The sequence below is a fragment of the Echinops telfairi genome, unplaced genomic scaffold, assembly GCF_000313985.2.
Source record: "Echinops telfairi isolate 266 unplaced genomic scaffold, ASM31398v2 ScPeMD7_443;HRSCAF=831, whole genome shotgun sequence".
Lineage (NCBI taxonomy): Eukaryota > Metazoa > Chordata > Mammalia > Afrosoricida > Tenrecidae > Echinops > Echinops telfairi.
The window spans coordinates 60,093,407-60,101,306 of NW_022104341.1; positions in this window are offsets into that span (position 1 = coordinate 60,093,407).

A 7,900-nucleotide genomic window follows, 5' to 3' on the forward strand; every position below is an offset into this window, starting at 1 on the left:
ATCCCTGCAAACTAGAGGACTGGTAGTCCCACCTTGTCTTATCAACTGATTCTTTCTAGTTATTTTCAAAATGCCTTTACCAACAGCAGTTAGTAGAGTCAGAGAGCATGCCAGCCACATATATGCTCCTAGGAGTTGCTTAGCTTTTTAGGAGTTTCTGGAGAAAGAGTAGGCTTTCTACTCCCATAAAGAGTTAAGTCTCAGAAACCCACAGGAGCTGTTCTGCCTGTCCCATAGGCATTGACTCAAAGCAGTGTGTTTGGTTTGGTTTATGTGGGGGTAGGGGAGCGAGCATAGATTATTGAACAGAGAGAGTTAGAGAAAACCCACCTTCACTAAAGAGTCCACAACTGAGCATCCCTGTGCACAGCCACCTCCGGGCCCCAAAGATCACTTGCTCAAGAACAGCCAAACAGGAAGACTAACTGACCTGACCTGAGATCAGGTTTCAACTTCATCATTTATTAACTCTGCAAGCCTTTTGATCTCTGTTAGCCTTAGCTTCTCTGTACATGGAAGAGAAGATCTCCCTCCTAGACTTGTGGTGAGGCTTACACAAGATAATGCATAGAAAGGACTTACCACAATGCTGGGCAAGTAATAAGTGTAAGAGTCCTGAACATCACTTCCATTACTACCCATTATTCCTCCTCCTGCGTGGTGAGGAATAAATGAGATAACACAGCACATCACAGGTCCCATGGTCCTTAAATGATATTCAATAACTCATCGTGATTCTTATTGGAAAGGAGCTGGTGGGACTATGGGATTGGTGTTAGACTGCTCATTGCAAGGTTGGCAGTTCAAGCCTCACTCCCTCCATGGGGAAAGATAAGAGTATCTGCTCATGTACAGATTCACAACCTTGGAAACCGAAATTGACTCAATGGCAGTAGGTTGGGTTTGGGATTTATTCTTATTGGAAAGTAGCCCTGGTGACACAGGGATGCAGTGCTCCACTGTTAAAGATCCACAATTTAAACTCACCAGTTACTCTATGGGGAAAAGATGTGGTACTCTGCTTCCATAAAGATCTACAACCTCGGAAACTCACCGTCCTTCAGCGTCACTGCTATGCATCAGAATGGACTCCGCAGCAGTAAGATATAGCCATTGGAAGCAGCCTCGGTTGCACAATGGTGAGAGCTTGTCTGCTAAACAAAAGATTGGCAGTTCAAATCTATGCAGCAGCTCCCAGAAAGATTACAGCCTAGGAAACCCTTGGGTTTCCATCCTATAGTTGGCATCCTATAGGATTGTTATGCATTAAAATGAACTTGATGGCATATAACAAAAACATTGTTTTTGGAAGATCGGGGGAAATGCTCAATGAAATGGAATGATGCAATAACCTCAACAATGGCCTCAAAGACACAAAAAAACCATACATACGGTGTAGGACCCGGCAGCATTGGTTCTATTATACATAAGGCCGCTGTGAGCCAGACCCAAGGCCACAGCCCCTAGCAACAACATTCTTAACAGAGAAGAGGGTGATCAGTACAGAATTCTCATGTTCTATGTAAGATATCTGGTTCCATTCCTAGCCAATGAGCCGCACATGTCTGTCTGTGAAGGCTTACATCTGGTTTGATCTTGAACAGATTTCAGCGGAGCTTCCAGACTAACAGGGATTGGGCAGGAGGGCTTGGCCATCAACTTCTGAACATCAGCCCATGAAAACGTTCTGGAACACAAGGGTCCATGTGAGTCTCCATAGCTCAAGGCCCTAATCAACAGGAACAATAATTCTTATCACACATACTCAAGTAACTAATCTCGCTATTTCTTTTACCTAGAGTTTTTAACCCATTTATCATACTTATCATAGCCTGCCAAATATTACACAATCATGTGTTATGTTTTTTGCCTACACAATTCAAAAGTTACTGCCATCAACTCAGAGTGACCCTATAGGGCAGGGTAACACTGTGCCCGTGGGTTTCCGAGACTAACTCTTTATGGGAGTAGAAAGCCTCCTCTTTCTCCCAGGGAAGGGCTGGTGGTTTCGAACTGCTGATCTTGCAGATTTCAGCTCAACAGGTAACCACTACAAGGGCAGAGGCTCATTTTTGTACCCTCAAAACACATAGTACTTTGCTTGTAATACATTCTCTCTGCTAATCTTGGCAACTCTCACTCCTGCTCCTAGTAAGCACCGAGCCATGTTCCCTCTCCCCAACTCCCCGATATGGGGATCTACGCGCATCACCAGATCCTGACAAGCTTGCATAAAAGGCAGTGCAGAGTCTTATTCCGGTTTTACAGAGGAAAAAAATGTATGTTCTGAAAGGTTTGGTGAGACTGCCAAGTCATCACAGAGCTACTGGGTGGTACAGCTGGGCCTCAACCCCAGCTTCTCTCCTTTTGTGGCCTGTACTCTTATTGTCTGAACCTCAGCCATATCTGCCCACCTTTCAAAAGTTCACCATAACCTTGAACCACCTTGGCTCTTATCTGCTTACCATGTTTCCTTATATCGACTCATTTTGTTTAAATAATTTATTTCAGAAGGGAACTGTTCTATACCACTCACTGACTATACATAAATAAATGCAATAAAATCAATGCAACATAAAGGGCTACCAAATTTTAGTTGGAATCTAGAGTCTATATGCCTGTGGAGGTTTTTAATTTAATCTTAAAAGGGGGGGGGGGTAATTTGGTGTTAGAAAGCTGTTTACAGAATGATGAGGGCAATGAATGTACAAATGTGCTTTACACAATTGATGTATGTATGGATTGTGATAAGAGTTGTATGAACCCCTAATAAAATGATTTTAAAAAAAGAAAGCTGTTTAAGATATGCATCACCTAAGTGAGCCTAATTATCTATTATGATATGGTTCAAAATAGACTCCAAAAAGGATTCTTTTACTATACAGATGATCATTTAGAACCGGGCCCATGAGTCACCTAGAACAGAGGTCGGCAAACTGTAGCTTGAGAGCCATATGCAGTTCTTTCAGTACATCGGTGTACCTCTGAAATAAAATTGAACAAAAATATTAAGGCTATTATTCGGATAGTGTTTTTTATTTTAATAAATCATTTTATTGGGGGCTCTTATAGCTCTTATAACAATCCATACATCAGTTGTATCAAGTACATTTGTATACATATTGCCATCATCATTTCCAAAACATTTTCTTTCTGCTTGAACTCTTATCAGCTCCTATTTTCCCCCTCCCTCAACCACCCTCCCACCCTTGTGAATCCTTGATAATTTATAAATTATTTTAATTTTCATATTTTATACTGTCTACTGTCTCCCTTCACCACGTTTCTGTTGTTCGCCCCACCCCCGCCCTGCCTGGGGGTTGGGGGGGGGGGTTGTAGGTCAATCATTATGCAAATAACTTGATTTAATTTGTTTGTAAAAATGTATTTATGAAAAAATGTATTTATGGCTTTTGAATAACTGTTAAATTGTTGTGAGGGATGGGATTGGCTCTTCCATCTCACAAGCTTGCTGGGAAAAAACCTTTTTTTTTTTTTTTAATTTAAAAAAAGCTTGCTGACCCCTGTACTAGAATCATCTCCAAAACCCTATCAAATTATCACTGGAGTGATCAGAGCTATACCTTGCACATGCTAATGTACTTGAACGTAGACTTTTGAATTTTATTTTAACATGAGTAATTACTGTTTTCTCTATGCTATGATCACCTCATCCTTCAGCATATTACACTGACCCTACTTTTGAAATTATGACCCTGTTTTGTTCAATTATCATATCTCTCCAACATTATCTTTCTGGTGTTATTTCAGGTTTATGCTTATTTCATTTGATGGAAATTTTAGGCTTCTTGAACCTAAAGGCTTTTGACCTTGATCATCATAATCTTATCAGTTTGTATAATGTCCAGCACATCGAGTACACTGCAGTTTCTCTTATATTGTGCCAACTAGGTCAAATAGGAACACGTGAGCAGAGTTGCAGCTGGATTGGAGGACAACCAAAATAAATAAAGACAGTTGGCATCCCTTCTCCCTCTTGTTTCCTGGTGATCGGATCAGCGTGCTGCTGCTTTAGCTAATTCTCTGCCTCAACCTGTGTGCTACACTACCTGTGGGCCATGCCAACCTGTGGATCATGTAGCTAGAACTTGAGGTTCCTTTGAGACCTGCTCCTCCACACTGCTGGGCTGACATTGCTAGAGCTTGAGGCTGGTGGATCCCATCACCGTGCTTGAGCTCAAGATCCCATCCAGGCCTGAATGCTGCTGACCCACTCTGCCGTCTGCTGGCAGACTCTGCTTATTTTGCCCGAGGGAAGATTCTGCTGTCTGCTTCCTTGACCTTGGACCTGGCAGCACACGTGAGTTGAAGGACTTCCAGTATATTAACTGTTCCATGAAAGTGAGTTGAACTGAGCCCTCTGTACTGCTGTGTGGATTAGCTATCATATTCCTTCTCACCATATAAACCTATCCTTTATATATCTTATTATAAGTGTCCTGGTTTTGTTTCACTAGAGCAGTGGTTCTCAACCTTCCTCATGCCGCCACCCTTTCATACAGTTCCTCATGTTGTGGTGACCCCAAACCATAAAATTATTTTTGTTGCTACTTCATAACTGTAATTTTGCTACTGTTATGAATCAGGTGACCCCTGTGAAAGGGTTGTTCAACCCCCCCAAAGGGGTCTCGACCCACAGATTGAGAACCACTGCTCTAGAGAGTTGCTTAACACAGTTGGGCTATACATTATCCTTTGATTGGTCTATTTTACATATTTTGCAGGGAATTGGAGGATTTACTGTGCAAATAAGATGACCAAAACCCCCACTAAACAAATTAGGTACCTGAAACCTGGAGATTAGTCAGATCATGGTCTTAGTCGAAGAGTTGGTTTATTTACTTATTGGCTCTTTTTAAAGTTTATTGGCACTTCTACTATCATGCAACTCAATAGTTCAATCATGTCAAGAAGACTTATACAATCATTACCACAATCAATTTTAGAATATTTTCTTTTTCCTTGTACTCAGTATAACTATTTTTTTCAATTGTGACCAGAATTGGCACATGAAAACGCTCTCCAAATCAACAACTTCTACATGAATAGTTCATGCCATTGATTATATTCTTCATGTTGCGCAACCATTATTGATATCCTCTTCCAAATTTTTCCACCACCATTAACCTAAATTCAATGCCCCTAAGCAAAAACCCAGTGAGAAATATTGGTTTATGGAAAGGCCAATCCTCCAGAGCTTGAGGGCGACTTTCCTATCAAGGAGAGGCGCCTGGAGTGGATTGCATCTTTTGCAACAGATATCCCTGCACTTAGAACTTCCGAAAGCCAAGAAGACTGATTTTTTTCTGTCCAAGTCTAGCTTGCTGAGGCTGGGTGGGAAAAGGACATTTCATTAGTGGGAGTTTCTCAAGTCTGGGCTTCTGATATATGTACATGTATGAGGGGACTTTAAAACATTTGTGGGAAATTTGAATAGAAAATAATGGAATTTTTCCACACAATTTTTGAGAACTGTGTGTGCATGTATACAGCCTTCAAAAAATTCATGAGAAAAAATTATAATTTATAAATTATCAAGGGTTCATGTGGGGTGGGGGATGAGAAGCTGATACCAAGGGCTCAAGCAGCAATAAAATGTTTTGAAAATGATGATGGCAACAAATGTACAAATGTGCTTGACAAAATGGATGCATGGATGAATGCATGGATTGCGATGAGTTGTACAAACCCACAATAAAATGATTAAAAAGAAAAAAAATTCATGAAAAACTATCTTGATTCCATTTCACCAACTATTTGTACACACACACACACACACACACACACACACACAGTCAGGCACAGGGCGAGACCAAACCCAGGTGATGCAAATAATCACCATACTTATGTACCTGGTTGTTTGGTGGCACCTCAGGAGAAAAAGCTGACACTCTACTTCCCAAACCAGCCACTGAGAGCGCTGTGGAGCACAGCTCTACTCGGACACACGGGGGTTGCCACGAGTCAGAGTCGACGAGGTAAGGACTCTGAAAACGCAATCCATCTCCTTGAGGGTCGTGCTCTTTTTCACTGCCCTGCTAGGAATCAGGACTAAGGCCCACCACCACCACTGCCACTGTAACTCCCACAAAAATGACTTTTTCCTGATAGTTCTTGGTTAGAGGAGGTGGAGAGAAGATGCAACTACTAGATGATTCAATTGTGAGTGATTGCTAACAGAGTTAATGGTGACTGTAAATATATGAAACTCTAATGTAAGGGTTGGTCAATTTTGTAATCCTGCTGGATATGAAATAATTCATATCAGCAGGAGAAGGAATGTGGGGTACCAGCCCCCACAATTGAATGGGCCCAAGGGGAGGTTGTGTAATTGAGGGGTAAAATTAAAGAGACATCAGACAAGATAAAACATGGTATTGCTCTCCTCCGGGACCATCATGACTTTAGCAACCAGATCCACAAGACAGAAAGAACATGTTTCCAACCAAGGCCTATAAACACTCTAGGAGCGTGGAAGCCCCCTTAATTACAGCTAACCACATATTTAACAGGAAGGGGTTGTACAATAGGCATCCATGTAACAGGAGAGGGATAAGATAGAGATATACACCCAATAGAAAGGGGAGACACTAGAGACATACATGTGACAGGAAGGCATGCACATAATAAGATAGGCAGGCTCCAGAGACAAGATAGCAGCCTAACCTTGGTCCTCCCTGAGTTGGCTTGACCTTCGGAGTCTCTGGATTCTCCTTCAGGGGAACCACCCATTATCCTTATCAGGAGGGAGTGGGCTCTACTTAGGGTGGGACAGACTAGGGTCTGATGGCTCTAGGTGGATGATAATCATCAGGCAAATAACCTTTAAGCAGTTGACCTTCAAGTGTATAGTCATTGACCATGAGGTTTGGCATATATTATGTGTGGGGCATTTTGGGGAGTAACTTTTCTGGTTCCCACAAAAGAAGATTTCACTACACTCAACAGTGAACCAGAAATGGAGTGCGTCTGCTGTAATAAAAAAAGAAATATGAAGCGAGGATGATCCCAAGGATCTTCTGGCTCACAAGGAAGAAGGAAAATCACATCAGTTGCCCAAAGTCAATTCCAAAGGCGAGGAATGTCCCTAACCTACCACCTTCCTTACCAACATGACACCAGCCGTCTGCCTCACACACTCTCTCTACTTCTTAACCGGGTTCACTAATTCATTGCAATGGCCACACAGTTCCTGGGTGTGCTGCTGCTCGGTGACTCTTCTGGCGTGATAGTTGTCTCGTGGTCCTAAGAGTTCATGTGCAGGGATCTCCAAGCCCAAAGGATGTGCTCCACTCATGGCTGTTCTCTCTTGCTAGTAGCAAAATCCCTCCTTCCTACTCCTGAGATGGTTCATTTAAAAACCATCAGTATGGTAATCACAATTCACCCTGCTAACAATTGCTCATAAATTAATCCAATCCATGTCTTCTCCCACCTTCTTTTACCCAGACCTATCAAGATGAGGTTGTTTGGTGGGAGTTACAGAAGCTATGGCTAGAAGGGCCACTCCCTCATTCACTGCACTGCACCTGCACATTGACCCTCTTTGATCCAGTGACAGAAAGCTCTGAGACCAGAGGATCAGCAGAATCAAGAAGATGAGCATAAGACAGATGTCGGAGGCCCAGTTCTCTTGCATAACAAAAACAGTGAAGGTGAGAGAAAGAGGGAGAGAGCGAGAGCGAGAGTGAAAGCGAGAGAGACAGATTCATATCAATAAAATGGCTCACAGTTGCAGAAGCAAGCAAGTCCAAGTGCAGGCAGGTTCAAGAGTTCATGAGTCAGGTGCCAGGCTGGAGACTTCTCCTAATTACTGTAGCTTTCTTTCTTTCTTTTTTTTTTTAAATCATTTTATTGGGGGCTCATACAACTCTTATCA